Source organism: Nannospalax galili, unplaced genomic scaffold (genome assembly GCF_000622305.1).
Source record: "Nannospalax galili isolate Female #2095 unplaced genomic scaffold, S.galili_v1.0 scaffold370, whole genome shotgun sequence".
In the NCBI taxonomy this organism is placed as follows: domain Eukaryota; kingdom Metazoa; phylum Chordata; class Mammalia; order Rodentia; family Spalacidae; genus Nannospalax; species Nannospalax galili.
This window is the reverse complement of record NW_008329335.1, coordinates 4,523,250-4,539,779: the sequence shown is the minus strand read 5'-3', so window position 1 is coordinate 4,539,779 and position 16,530 is coordinate 4,523,250.

The window sequence follows — 16,530 nt, the reverse complement described above, 5'->3', positions numbered from 1 at the left end:
AGTTTGGTGAATATATGTTCATGATTGTAATATCTTCTTGGTCAATTGTTCCTTTGATCAGAATGAAGAGGCCCTCTTTATCTCTTCTGATTAGTTTTAGTTTAAAGATAAAAATGTCAGATATTAGAATTGCTATGCCTGCTTTGTTCTTAGTACTATTTGCTTGGTATATTTTTTCCCATCCTTTCACTTTAAGATAATGTCTGTCCTTGAAAGTGAGATGAGTTTCTTGGAGACAACAAAAAGGTGGGTTTTTTTTTTTCTTAATCCATTCACCTAGTCTGTGACTTTTGACTGGTGAGCTCAGTCTGTTAATATTTAAAATTATTAATGAAAGGTGAGTATTGAATCCTGACATTTTTATTTCTGTTTGTAGTCTTGGTATAGTTGTACTTTTCCACAGTTATAACTTCATTGAATTTCTTTCTGCAACCCCTTGGGTATAGTCATTCCTTTCTTCAGCTCTTTGTATTGCTTCCAGAGCTCTCTGAAGAGCTGGTGTTGTGGACATGAATCCCTTTAGCCTATTTAGGTCATGGAAGATTTTTCTTTCCCCTTTGACTATAATAGACATTTTGGCTGGGTATAGTACTCTGGGTTGTCATCTGTGGTCATTTAAAACTGGGAATACTTTGGTCCAGGCTCTTCTGGCTTTCATAGTTAGCACTGAAAAGTCAGCTGTAATCCTAATGGGGTTTCCTTTATATGCGACTTGTTGTTTCTCTTTTGCAGCTTTCAGGATTGTCTCTTTGTTTTGTACATGTAGTATTTTTAGTACAGTGTGCCGTGGAGAGTTTCTTTTCTGTTCCTGTCTGTTTGGTGTTCTATATGCTTCTTGCATTTGTATGAGCATGTCTTTCTTTAATTATTGGAATTTTCTTCCACAATTTTGATGAAGATCTGGTCCATGCCATTATCTTGGGATTCTTCTCCTTCCTGTATGCCTATGATTCATAAATTTGGTCTTTTTATGGTGTCACACAATTCCTGAATATTCCATTCTTGTGATTTCTTAAATTTTTCATAATCTTTGCTTCAATGGTCTTGTTCGTCCACTTCGTCTTCCAGTCTTGATACTCTGTTTTCCATTTCTTTCTCCTGTTGTTTCTAATTGGCTGAGTGTTTCCCTTCCTTCTTCATTTCAGCCTGAGTATTCTTCAATATTTCTAATTCTTTTCTGAATTCGTTCAGAAGTTTATCCCTATCTTACTTTAGTTCTTTGATTTGTTTGTGTGTTCTTTAAATTCACTGAATTCTTTTATCATGTTTATAATTGATCTTTTGAGTTCCATGTCCTGCACTATCTCTAGGGTGTTCTCATTGTTTTCCTCCAGATGACTATTGGTATTTTGTGGGGGTATGTTATTTTTGTTTTTCATGTTATTATTTTTGACATGTGAATTTCTTTTGTAATTTTTGATTCTTGTGTGTGACTCAAGCCTTCAAGTTTAGGTCTGCTTCTTTTTGTGAACTTTATGTGTCTTTGTGGTTTACTTTTTGGGCATGAAAAGCTGCTTCCTCTAAGCTTCCAGTTCTCTCTTTTGATTTTCTATTGGAATGGACAGACTGCTTTTGTCTTTAGGAGTTCCCACAGAGGCCACACTCAGATGAGGATCAGATGCTCTCAGGCTTTCTCCTATGGTCAGGATCCTCCCAGGAAAGATTTTGGCCTTAAGAAATTGTGGGTTGGACTGGCCTGGGATCCAGGTCCAGGAAAGATGCTGGTCTAGGGCAGCTGGTGGCCATGCCACCCAGAGATGCAAAGGAAGATGCGGGGGCAGGAAGCGGCACAAAGGGCTCCTGGAGACTGCACTGAGGAGCTGATTTGTCCCGGAGAGAGGCTTGTGGATCAGAGGGAAGTCTGTGGGCCATGCAGCACATACTTAACTATTAAGTCACTTATTTTATTCTAATTGGTGTCTCACTAGCATAGCATTCCTGGGGAAGTACTTTGGAAGTCACTGTTGAAAAGCAAGATCAAGAATTAGGATTTCAGACTGGAGAAATAGCTCAGTCTGTAAAGTGCTTGAGGACTAGAATTTTATCCCAGCACCCAGACAGATAAATCAGGCATGGTGGTACATGTTTGTAATCCTAGTCCCAGGGGCATTGACAGGAGAGGATCCCTGGAGCTCATGGATCAACCAGCTTAACCCAATCAATGAGCCCCAAGCCAATAAAAGACCCTGTGTCAAAAACAGTGTAAAACTTCCAGCCTCAGGAGTAATACCAAAGGCTGACCTAGAGCCTCCACTTGCGTACCTGTATGTGGACAGTGAGGGACAGAGACAGATATGGAGACTCAGAAGTATAGAGAGAACAAATCAGGATTTCATCAAAACTATTTTTCATTAGAAACAATCAGCCGTCTGTATTTATAAAATATCTGTAGGTTAGCTTTGTTTACATTTTTTACAGCAAAGGGTCATCAGGGAGGAGAATCTACTTTAGAATACTAAATACTTTGTTGAGCAGTACCCTGTGTGAGGAGTTGGGACTCAGAGAAAGATAAAATAATACAATTTTGATTTTTACAGAACAAAGTTCTATGAAGGAGTTCACAACCTCATGTAATTTATGTGCATAATACAACTACATAAGCTAACCTGGTGAACTGCTCTACACCGTGATCATGTCAGCAGAGGGTAAACAAGCTGTAAAAGATGAAAAATTCACAAAAGAGGTGACTTTGCATGACAGTCTTAAGGACTCACCAGCACATGAAAGTGTTTGTTCCCCTGAATAGAAAAGGAGAAAGCAAGAGCTAATAATAATGCATGGCTTGTTTGGGGACTGGAGAGCAATCCAAGTGGCAGGAGTATAGAGGCATGAAGAAAACTGGGAACAAAGTCGTGCTGGATAGCTTCAATAGTCAACTTGACACACCTGGGTAGAGGAAGAATCAACTCAATTGGGGAATTTCCTCCTTTGAAGTTGCTGGTGGGCATGTCTGTGGGGCATTTCCTTGATTGTTCAGTGATGTGGGAGGGCCGGGCCCAGCCCACTGTGGCTGACATCACCCCAATCAGGTGGTCCTGTATTGTATAAGAAAGCAAGTTGAGCATGGGCCAGGAGAGCAAGCCAGTAAGTAGAACTCCTCCGTGGCCTGTGCTTCAGCTCCTGCCTCCAGGTTCCTGCCCTGGGTTTCTGCCTTGTGCTCCCTTTTCCTGCCTTGTGCTCCCTCAGTGATGAACTGTGATCCAGGAAGTGTAAGCCAAAGAAACCCGTTCCTTCCCAAGTTGGTATTGGCCAGAGTGTTTTGTCACAAGAATTGAAAACAAACTAGAACAAAAGGTGACACCTCAGCTGACACGAGACATTTTCATATTTCTCTCAAAGCAGTAGCATCTAAAGTAGAATGGGCAGACTTGCTGTGTGCTGGAAGGAAGTATGAAGGGCTTTAGAAAATGTACAGATTCATTTTTAATATCTATGTTAAAGGTGTTTATTTTTAAATTTAACCATTAGTAGAGCACTTCATGGATCTTATGCCAGTTAATACACGTTTATTGGGAATCCATAGTTGATTTTTCTCTCTCATGGAGAATTAGTCAAAAGCATGTGGGATGCTTCCCCTTGAGTTGTTTGTAGGTCAGGGGTATCTGGAGATCCTCAAAAACAATACAGGCTTTTTCCATTCCTCTTGGTTGTCCACCAAAACTTGATAGGAAGATTTAGTGCTGAGGACACCACATACTTTGGTCACAGGACATGGAGAAATCAAGTCAGTACTAAACAGGAAGCTTCCTTGATGCTGGCTGACTCTCATACTAGAAGGTGCTTGTAGGCTGCTGGGAAAATGTCATCCACAGTCTTTCCCAGCTGTGAACCCTGTGAACTACAATAATGACCAGCACGGCAAGATATCCTATGGGTTCAATAGTGGCATGCATGTTATGGGGGTAACCAGTCACTTTCTGATTAGATTTGAGACCCATTCCACAGGTGAAAACACATGCCAGGTACTCTAAATCTGGTCGAGATCCCATACCTGGGTAGCTCTCAGGTCGCAGTGGTGAACCTACTACTATTATTCTGCTAAATAATATATATAAAATTGGCTTCTAAATTCACATCTCTAGTCCCAGAGATTGGTGCAGCCCTCAGACCTCATCCAATAAGTTTCTTTGTGTAGTGAAAGATGGTTAATACAAAAACTGGTCAAAGTGGTCAAAGTGCAGAGAATAAGTGCCAGTGGAGAGTGCTCAGTCATAAATAGGACATCTATATCACACTCCTCCCCAAGGTTCAGAAACCATTATGGAAGATGAGTGGAAAGATTGGTAGAGGCAGATGTTGAGGTGGACCTGAGTGAAAGAGTATCTTCGGGCATGACAGGACCATTGCACCCATGAATTCACATAAGCCATGGTTTCCTGCACAAGATTTGCACAGAGTCAAGCCAGTCAACCTTCTAGCATGGAGGGAGAAGGGGCTCACTAATGTGCACCTTACTGAGGAGCTATGGACAGTTGATGGCTTCTGTGAGAGGAAAAGTTAATATTCTTTATGGATGCACCCATGTGGGGGTCTCTCCTCCCCTCGTGGGTCATTGGCCACCGATCCACAAGGACAAAGGGAGCAGAAGTGATGAACAGGTTCAGGACAGCCAGTGAGCACAGCAGAAAGACTTTCCAGGGAGGCAGATTCAGTGATACAGCTCCAGATTCAGTGATACAGATCCAGATTCAGTGATACAGCTCCATTTATTCAGTGGGGGTCAGGGAAAATATAGTGTGGAGGCAGTGGCCAAAGCTTCAGCTGACAGGTGCTCATAGTATGTGTTATTTACATGTGGTAGGGGGATCCTATCATTAGGGCAATGCCTAATTATCATATAGAAAAAAACTGGGGGCAGTTTTATTGAAGGTAACTATGCCAAAAGTCATGTTCCAAATAAGGTCAGGCATCCATGCTTGGTGGCACTTTCCAGGTAAGTCAGGCAGAGAGCAGGAGGCCCCGCTGAGAAAGGGAGTCCTTCCATATAGTGCCAAGCACCTTAGAGCTATCTGGACATGGAGGACTACAACTTTAGCAGCAGGGTCTCCCAGCACCCATGGTAGGTTGGTCACACACCTGTAGATGGCCCCACTCCCATGACCCCCAAATTGGACTTCATAGATTTTTTCTTTTTTAAAAAAAGAGAGAGAATATGAAATTGGGAGGGGTGGGAGAGGTGGATCTCAGAGGAGTCAGGGGTGATTATGATCAAAATACATAGTATGAAATTCTCAAAAAATTAATAAAATATATTTTAAATAGAAAATTGTTTAAAAAATAGATATTTACATTTAGTGTGTGTGTGTGATATGTGTATGTGTGCATGTGGAGATCAGAAAACAATTTAAACTTGCAGAAGATGGTTTTCTCCTTCTATCATGTATGCTCTGGTAATGAAACTCAGGTTATTAGGTTTGGCAGCAAACATCCTTATCCAAAGTCATTTCACCAACCCTAAAAAGCTGATTTTACTGTTCTCATTATAAGAAATTACATCATCACAAATAAGACTTTGATGTGATAAAAATGTTAGCTTTAATTAGAGATTCTACAGATTCTGCAACATATACACACCTCACAACATAATTTATCTATACCATAAATATATACACTTCATCTGTGGGAGACAAGCTTGAGCCTAGGGTGATATTGCAACTGTCAGGGTCCAGGAATACAGGCTTTGTAATCTGAAACCCAGTATGCTAATGAGGCATTGTACCCTCTATTCTGTTATGCTAATAGGATGATGCTAATAAGGTATCCTACTTGCTGTACTGTGATAGGACGCTAAACCTGTTATGCTAATGAGGTATCCTACTTGCTGTGCTGTGATTGGACCACTACCCCTATATAAGCTTGTGCCTTCCTGTAATAAAGCAGACCTGTGTCACTGAACCTGGTCTCCTGTGTCTGAATGCGGCTCCGCTGACACAGTCTCCTCACCAGCCCTGGGGTCTGGGACTGGACAGAAGCAGCGATGACAGGAGGCAGCACAGGGCAAGCAAAAGAGCTGCTTCAGCACCAGGCGAGCGGAAGAGTGGCCTCAGCTCAGGGCAGGCAGAAGAGTGGCCTCAGCCACGGTGAGTGGAGGAGCAGCCTCGACGCCCGTGAGAATGAAGGAGCGGCACCCACAAGAATGGAGGAGCTGCTGCCGCTGTCGGTGACTGCATTCGTCAGTTAAAAATAATAAAACTTTAATTATTTTAGAAAAAGAGCCACAGGACTACTGTTAAAAATAAGTGCCTCTCATATTGTCTCAACCAGAAAACAGAGTCACCCTTGAATTTGATGACAGAGATTCTTAAACCTGGCAGCATCATGGAGATGATAAAATTTAGTTCAGTCTTTCTGTAGACACATTAGATTCCAGTGAGTGTACCAGTCAAAGCTTGCCTGAAGAGTGAGTCTGGATAATTTATCTGCATTTATATCATGAAGCTATGTTTTTCTCAACAATGACATGCCTAGTTTTTAGCAATAGTCTGTCAGCAAATTGAACACATGTACCCAGACACTTGACGCTATAGACCTTAACATATATGACAGAATGATTGAAATTCAGTGGGCAAGCTATTCAAGGGTGAAGATAAGGGAGGGGATCTAAATATGATTAAGATATAGTGTATGAGATGCAGAAAAATTCAATGAAATATACATTAAAAAATGAAACGTGTTCTGTGTTCATTGTGGTAGGAGAAAAAAAGCCAGATGGCTTAGCTAAAACATGGTGAAAAGGTCTGGTGAAAAAGTTAGGTGAAAGTATATCTTAATGACAGGAGGGCTGATTTCAGAAAGAAATCATAATTATTAAGAAACCACTGAAGATGGGTGTTGAGTGTCTGGAAAACTGTCCTGTGGTAGAATTGCCTAATCTTCAAGATGAAGGGATGCTTCTGCTCTGTGGGAAGAGGAAATACATTGCGGGTGAATGTCATTCCATGCCAGGGTTCTGTAAAAGCTCATGTTCTTGGACTCAGGGTTGAAATCCTTACAGGACAATGTTGCATTGCTTTGAAATTTCTCTTCTCCTTCCTTTTTAAAATATCCTGGCAGAAGTCATACACAGGATAGGATGCAGAGTCAGTCTTAAGGGGTGTAGGTTTCATTTCTGTTGATTCTAGTTTCACTGCAAATTGCAGATGTGTGAGGGTCATTTGTAAGTTTGATTTTGAACCAAAAGATAGGTGAACTCATGTTTTAAATCTGTAGCCACAAACTGGCAACCCATGGCTAAGACCGAGTTCAAAGTTTGAACTGGTATTGACACTGAACATTTGTTATGATAAAAGTTCTAGTCATTTCTGATTATTTCTATTTTAATAATGGTGACAGTGATGCTTCTGGTGGTACAGACCAATATTTCCTTTTTTGGGTGGTTTTATGTCTGTCTTCATGTAGACATCTCACTATTTTGATTATTATACCCTTGTGACATGTTTTGGAGACAGGAAGTATAAATCCTCTACATTTTTCTTTTATTCAGATTGTTTTAGTTATTCAGAGTCCCTTGGCATTTCATATAAACTTTAGGATAAGTTTTTTTCTATTGTACAAAAAATAATAACATTGGAATTTTAATATGGCTTGCATGAAAGGTGCATATCACCAGGTGGTGCCGACATCTTAGTGATATTAAGTGATTCACTCTGTGGATGTCTGGGTGTTTGTATTTACTTACATGTTCTTTTACTTCTTTCAGCAATGGAATCTGATTCTGTCTGTACAATGGCCTTCCTTATCTGACCCTCCCTTCTGCTCTATGATCTACCAGTAGCACTAAAAATCGTTTCAGGTATAATATATGCATTCCAAATAAACTGTTAGGAAAAATTTTGAGATTTTTCTTGCTCTTACTTTTTTCAATGATTTCAAATAGAAACTTTCATGTAGCATTATTTTATTTATTATGTTTTTATCTGTTGCTGCTACTATAAATACTGTTTCATCTTCCATCATTGGTGCACATTCATTTATGTGCCCATGAAATCCTTTTCACATAAAATGACCCTAAGTTCTGTTAGTTGAAACTGTGCTACCTCAGAGTCTCCTCATGACTCATTGTCTTGGATCTAGTCTGTTATTTGGTTAGTCCCCAAAGGAATTTGAACTGTTTTAACCATTGAGAAATCATCTCAAATTATTTTATAAAATACTCTTGGTACTTTGGTTATGTAAAGAAATCATTCAAAAATTCAAAATTTGCCAGGCATGGTGGCACACTCCTTTAATCCCTACACTCAGGAGGCAGAGGCAGGCAGATCTCTGTGAGTTCAAGGCCAGCCTGGTCTACATAGTGAGTTCCAGGACAGCTAGAGCTACAGGGAAACCCTGGCTCAAAAAAAAAAGACCAAAAAAAAAGACCAAAAAAAAAGACCAAAAAAAAAGACCAAAAAAAAAGACCAAAAAAAAAGACCAAAAAAAAAGACCAAAAAAAAAGACCAAAAAAAAAGACCAAAAAAAAAGACCAAAAAAAAAGACCAAAAAAAAAGACCAAAAAAAAAGACCAAAAAAAAAGACCAAAAAAAAAGACCAAAAAAAAAAAAGAAAGCAAAATTTATCCATTATAGAACTTTACAAATTTCATTTTATATGTTTTTATTAAACAAGCACACTCACTTCATTAGTTATTTATTTCCATCTTAGGCATGTATTTTGCCATCTCATATTGCCCCCATAAGAAGTGATGAGGCTTTGTTTAAAATCTGAGAGGATCCTCTCAGCTAAACTAATAATAAAAAAAAAAGAAAGCAAAATTTATCCATTATAGAACTTTACAAATTTCATTTTATATGTTTTTATTAAACAAGCACACTCACTTCATTAGTTATTTATTTCCATCTTAGGCATGTATTTTGCCATCTCATATTGCCCCCATAAGAAGTGATGAGGCTTTGTTTAAAATCTGAGAGGATCCTCTCAGCTAAACTAATAATAAAGGAGCATCACATATGTGCAGAATAATAATGGTAGAATAGGTTTTGCATAGGATGTCTTCATACTGCTCAGTGTTTTCAAATTGAATGACCTTTAGGAGAGACAATCATGTCTATATTTTCTCACAGTTATATTTTTCATCATCTGAAATTTGAGCAAACATCATCTCTGGGCCTTTGAATTCATTTTTAGTAAACGAGAACATAATTTTACATTAGTTATTTAATTGGCTCTTAACTTTGAAACATCTGCCATGTAGACTTTTTTTTCTTTCTCCTTCTTTGGTTTTGCTTGTTATTTTGCATGCTTTTTTCTCTTTTTAAAAAAATATTGGATTCCCTCCCCTATTCCTCCTTTTACTGCCCCCAACCCAACCCAATTTAAAGTATTCTATTAAATATATATATATATCATACAGTCTAATTTGTGTCCCTAAATGTCCTTCCTGTGGGTCCATCCATTCGAACCTGGTTAATCTACCAAGAGTCTCATCCCTGTAAGATGCTGACTCTCCCCCTCACAGCAGCCATCAGTTGCCAAAAGTTCTTTAGGTTGGGGTGGGATTTCGTGTCCATTTCCCCATGTTCATGCTGGAACTTTGTCTGATTTGAGCTTTCATGGGACTTGTGCATGCTGTCACCATTGCTGTGAATTCGTATGTGTAACTGACCCGCTGTCTGGAAAACTGTTTCCTTGTGGCCATCCATCAGCTCTAGCTCTTAGAATTTTTCCGCCCTTTCTTCTGCAAGGATCCCTGCGCTTTGGGAGGCAGAAATGTGAAATCTGTGTCCTTTTTAAGGATTAGCACTCTGCAACCTCTTGTTCTCTGCACATTGTCCAGCTGTGGCATTCTGTGTGATTTTCATACCAATTGCCTCTCTAGTTATTCAGCATCGAACCAGGAGTACAATTTAATGCAACTTGGATACTATGTACTACAGTTCGTGTCAAATCCCACAAGTTAAAGGGCTCAATCCAAGCCACATCTATGTCAGACAACAGTTCCAAATCCAAAGTCAGTTATAGTTCTGACTAACTAGTTGTAAATTGGGAGTTCCTGTGACCTTGTTCTCAGGCCCAGTTTTTGACTGACATCAGGGAAACAGTTTACTGATCTTTCCTAGCTTTTAAAAAGGGCACAACTTGAGACTAACACATTGGAAGAGATGCTCCCTCCAGCTGTTGGGTGGGAATAGAAGTCCCAGGTCCCCTCGGGTGATCTACCTTTCAACACCTTGATGATATATTTGTAAACCAGGAAGCTTGTTTCCTCTTCGTCCAAAAGCTTTCACAAAGCTCAATCTCCATCCATCTCCTTTTCCAAGACAACAGTGTGTGGGCTGAAAGTTTCAGTCTCTTAATCACTTTGTCTTTCTGGTAACCAGGCTCAACCCAAGACTTCTCTGGGGACCTTGGCGCACATTACCCCACTGGAGACTAGCTGGTTGGCCCACAACCCAAGGCTGTCTAGGGACCTTGGCTCATGTTACCCCACTGGAGACTCGCTGTCTTCCCTCCTTTAACATCTGAGAGACTATGCAGAACTAATTCAAAGTCTGGTTTGGTAGCAACTCTGAACACTAGTTATCACAAAAGTTCTGATCATTTCTAATTATCTCTTAATAACATTGATGGCAATGATCATGGTTTTAAAGGTCATGATGGTGATGGTGTTCAATTATGGTATTGAAAGCTAACGTCTCTTCAATTTGTGCATTGTTTATATGCATTTCAAATAAACCATACATTTTAGTGATTAAACATTTCCAAAAATATATATTTAATTTTCTTTAAGTATAGATATAGTACCAAGGAGCTTTGAGTACTATGCAAAATCATAACCCAATGCCCTTCGCAGTTAGTAATTCAGGAACCACATTAGCATAAGATAATTATCACAGGGAAGTTAAGCTATAATGATCATTCATTAACCAATGCTGAATGGCTCAATTATGTTTTCTATCAGAAAAAGTATAGTCAACAGAGTCACATTCCTAGGTTGCATAATTAAGCATAGCAACTTTGCCTCATGCTGGCTTGTCAATAGCTTAGTTCAATATAGAAACATCATCTTATATCTAATTCCTAAAAGATTTTTTGTGTTACCTCTTTAGAGGGGGAATATTAGAGTATCAGAAAAACCCCATTTAAAAAAAAAAGGAGTACATAAAGTTGTCCAGAAAAAGTGATGGGGAGATATGGGAGGAGTTGGAGGGGAGGGAGTAGAGGTGGATTTGATCAAAACACCTTATATGCATATATGAAATTCCCAATAAATTAAAAAAATTTTTAAAGTTAAAAAAGTGTACAGAGTATCTCCGTGGCTAAATTCATAGATACAGGACAAACAAAAATAAGAACAGCTTTTCACATTTGAAAGAAACGAATTAATCATTTCTTCCGAGCTACAGTGTCTAAAGTGAGAGTAAGGGACAGTGCTCCTCAGGTCAATTCTTTCTAGAAAAAACTGTATTTTTACAGTTTTAAATGTTATTCTTACTGCCTAAATAATGCTATTCATCTATCTACCACACAATTCTAGTAATCTACATTGGACATTATTTTCTTATTAATAGAGCATCCAAAAGTTATAATTGAATTTTATATTCCAGGGATGGTTTTTGTTCAGTTTGAATATGCCCTAAAAGTGTCAGTATGAAAAATTCTGACATACTCTTCTTAAAGGCTACTCTATTTGAAAATGACAAGCAGTATGAAGACAGTTTATGTAATGATTGTCATTATTCTTATTTTATACTCACATACATATATACATACATACATACATACATACATATATACATACATACAAACCTACATACATACATATAAATATATAGCACTAATTGAAGGACGCTTGAGTTTATAATGTTTGTTCCAGATCAGTAGAAGGTCCTGGGCAATAACACCTCACAGAATAATCACCACAACCAAAGCAAAGACAACAGCTACCAGGTATTTCGTGGGCTGCAGATGTCAGACATGGTATGCCTCTTTCTTACCTTCTTCCCCAGTGTTGACAGGCAGAGCCATAAACTTCATGTGCAGATAGAAGTTCCATGTATTTTTCCTATTTCATTTCATAAAACTGCAAAGGAATTCATCTTATTCTTGGCATTTACAAATCTAGTTGCCTTTAAGAAAGTCTCGCAAGTATAATTTCTTTTCTAAAAAGCTTCCTCTTCACACCAAATAGTCTATTTTCTTCTGTTTTTCAGCCTTAATATTAAAGTTTGCCAGGCGTCTCTGTAGAATTTTTGCCTTGAAATGTTAACATTAATCCAGTGTCCTAACGTGTTCATAAATTGAATATCAGGAAATATATCAATTTTCTTTTCCTAGACTCTAACTTTCTACATGTATAGCTTAGCTATTATCTTAGTTAATTCTGACCTTCAACTTCATTAGATGAAGAAATACCTACATTAGTGAGGCACGCTGTGGGGTGCCTATGAGGGTGCTTCGGGGATCATTAGATCATGAGGGTTTGACCTATTGTGGATTAGTCCTTTGGTGGATTCATAATCTGGTGATGTTATTGAGAGGTGGTGGAAGGCTGGGGATGGGTCCTGCTGGGAGGAAGAAGGCCACTAGCAGTGTATCCTTTGGGATATTTCTGCCCTGGCCCCTTCCTGTATTCTCTAATTTCTGGCTATCAAGATATGAGCTACTATGCCCCCCAACCTTTTCTCCCTTAAACTAGTAATATCAGGTAGCATGGTTTTAGTGATGCAGTTTGGTTAACAAATCTACATTAATGATTGCCCAGCCTTACTGTGTTAGTTGCATTCACAACTATTAAGGTTTGTTAACAACTACAAAATCAGATTGATATGCACATGAAGACTACTTAAACATCAGAACCTAGCCATAGTTTGTAATTATTATGAGATTTTTATATTATTTTAAAATTTTATTTATGCTTTATTATAAATTGCCTATATTTCTCATGATGCAATCACATTGTACAGAATATAGTATATATTTTGTGTTTTGCCTACATGCTTATTTATATTTACTTCATTAAATTGATTTTGTTAAATCTGTTTACTATAACCTTAAAGTTAGTTTTTCTAGTCTATTTTCTTTACATCTCATTTCAAGTCATCATAACAATTTCTTGTTAAGTGAATTTACCTATTTGTCATCCATAGTGTTTGTCTTCTCTGAAGCCATTGACCAAAAATCTTTGTCACACACATACAGTGCTTTGGGTAAAGCTATACTATTATGAAAGCTCACTTCAATTTAGAATTGTTTATTAATCAGTTTTTTGTTTGAACTGTCATGTCTATGACACGCTACTTTGTCAATCATGTGGATGAGCCAGTCATGGAAAATGGAAAAAGCAAAACTTTGCTAATTTATACCAACATTAATGATTCCTTGCTTTCTACGCATTCTAAACATATTTGTTCAGGAGATTTGTTTTGTTTTGTTTTGTACAAGAGTTTTGTACAAGAGGCTGATGTTAGGGGCTCTATCTATGGTGCGATATTTATTTTCCTTTTTTCAAATTTGGAACAGTAGTAAACCTTTTCCTGTCTCTGAGTGTCTCTGTATCTTCTAGGAGATCGAGAATTCTTTTACCCAACCCAGCACTTGCAAATTCTCACTGTGTCATGGGAAAGGATTCACCCAGGAAACTCAGCTCATTTAGAATAAACAACTTGTTTTCTTACAATTTTCTGTCCAATTTCTGCTACGTAGTGAATTGTTTTTTGTTTTGTTTTGTTTTTTTGTTTTTTTGTTTTTTTAATTGCCAATGTGACAAGATCGTTCATTCATTTCCTTGCCAGGGAAGAAAAAGCAGGGACATTGCACGTTATCATTTCTTCACAGGACTCCATTTACTCAGTTATTGCATCTGTTCTTTGTTTTCCTGGGGCTGCATTTGCTTCAAAGTATTTTTTTGTTTGCTCTTATATTTTCTGAGCCTGAGTTTTTATTATCATGAGCCGTTGGTGTTCTGTTCTACGACTAAGTTTCACACATATTCACCATGTTCTAAACCAACATGTATTGAACATTTTATGCTCTTATTTGCTGCTTACAACATGCTATAAGGAAGGCATTATTGACCCATTTTATAGGTAAGGAATTACATGATTTGACACAGTCAGACATCTAGTATGTGGTAAAGCCAGATTAAGATAAGCAATGTGTTTTAGAATCTTTCCTCTCAACCCTATTGCTATGTAAATTCTTCCTTTCATAGTTTTGTAGCCCTTTTGAAATCTGTGGCTCCTCTTAGAAACATGTCTACAAGCCCTTCCTTCTCATTCAAAGGTATTGAGTGCAACATAACTTCTTGGAGGCTCTGTCCCCTTATTGAGCTGTTTTTCTCATTGAACGTAAGCCCACCTCTGACTCTGTGTCATTTAAGTCCTTAAATTATAAAAAGCGCATCTGACTTAGACTAAGATTCCCATACCTGTATGTCTTCAAATTAAGAGCATATTCACTAAGGTTCTTGTGTTAAACATTTGCTAGCAGATTTGTTTTTGAAACTGGGAATTAGAAGGCTATATTTTCAGTTTCCTTCATTTAAAGAGTATTGAGAAGACAAGGTTTCTCAAATATGCAGTTTATGCAGGAAAGATATTTTCAGTATACCTGCTGTGGATTTAAATGTGGAGGTTAAAGGAAAGTGCTAGGCTAAATTATAAGCCAATAATATAAAATATAGTAGGTGACCTGAGGGACAGAGATCTTTGAATGATCCAGTGGGATATCAGGTAGTCCTGATCCATGCAGGAACAGGGATGGAGGATTAAGGTATGGCAGATGTTAACAGCCATCAAAATCTCATAGAAATTAAGAATATGCTTGCTTAAAAAAAAGTTGAAAAATATTGTCAAGAAAATCTAGGAAATGGGCCTGGAGAGATGGCTCAGCAGTTAAGAGCAATGACTGTTCTTGCAGAAGACCTAGGTTCAATTCCCAGCACCCACATGGCAACTCACAACTGTCCTTAACTCCAGTTCCAGGGGATCCAACACCCTCTTCTGTCCTCCATGGACACTGCATGACACAAATGCACTTACACACATGCAGTTATAACAGTCATACACATAAAATAAAAATAAATAAATCAAAAAATTTTTTAAAAAATTAAAAAAAGAAGAAAATCCAGGAAATGAAGAAATAATACAAAGTTAATACACGAAGGGAAAATAGAATATATGTTAGAAAAGACAAGGGAAAGAATCCATTCAAGAAAATATATTGGAGGGGCTAGAAAGATGGCTCAGCAGTTAAGAGTCCTGGCTGCTCTTGCAGAAGATACAGTTTCAATTCCCAGCACCCACATAACAGTTGATAACTGTCTGTATCTCCAGTTCCAGGGGAATTCTGTGCTCTATTCTGACCTCCATGGGCACTGCACAACATGGGTGCACTTAGGCGTATGCAGGCAATACTCATACACATAAAAAATAAAAATAACAAATATTTTTTAAAAAGAAAAAATATTGGAACAAGAAACCCCCACACACACATACACACATACACACACACACACACACACACACACACGCGCACACACACACACACACACACACACACATACACATACCTCCAGAAGAAAAAATAAAAGGCTCAGTAAGTGCTCAATGAGCAACAGAAACTAGCATAAAATTTTTTGTGTGTGAAATTTATCAAAATAGATCTTTTCTAAAGATATCGTGAGAGGAAAAGTTTAAAATGCATTAGCTATAAATCCTTTGAAATTAGATAGCAAAAGTCTTGTCATCAGTACAGTGGATAATTTTTCCATAGACACAGATGGTAGACGGAAGATGGAAATTTTTGAAGGAATGCTATCTAGTCAAAATATCAGCCAAATTTTGAGAGGTTATAAAGTATCAAAATATTGAAAGTCAGAAAAGTTATCTTATGGAATCCATTTTCAGGAAGCTTTCCAAGGAGATAAAAAGAACATCTAGCATTTGTCTGTTCAGACTGCCACAACAAAAATACCATGGGCAGAGTGGGTAGAGAGCTGTGCGTAGTGAAACATGTCTGTAATGCCAGCATTCAGAAACCAGGTGCAGGATAAAATCCAGCCTAGACCACATAGACGAAAACAAACAAACAGGGAGAGATTTAAAAAATATTTTATTTTTCTCAGTTGTAGAGGTTGGGAAGTCCAAGATTGATGCACCAGTGCCTACTGTCTGCTGAGGACACATTCTTCATTAACAGCATCTTCTTGCTTCATTCTCACATAGCATAAGGGGCCAATGTTCTCCTTTTATAAGAGCACTGATTCCATTGGTGAGGTCTCCAACCTCACAATCCAAGGACTCTGCTGTCTACTGCTATCATCTTAGGGATTCATTTTCAACATGAATGGGCAGTCAAGACTCATTCAGAGCATAGATCCTAAGATCTAAGTAATATAATAGTGATATTTATATAATAAAATGAGTACTGAAATATAATGGAAGATAGTGAGATAGAAGTATAAGAAAATTAACCCTTACTTATTAGAACAGAAAGTAAATAATGTATGAAACTGATAAATCATGAAATATGAAATAATATACAGTCTAGTGATGGCTATCAGAAGAAATCGAAGAGAGAGCAAAAGTC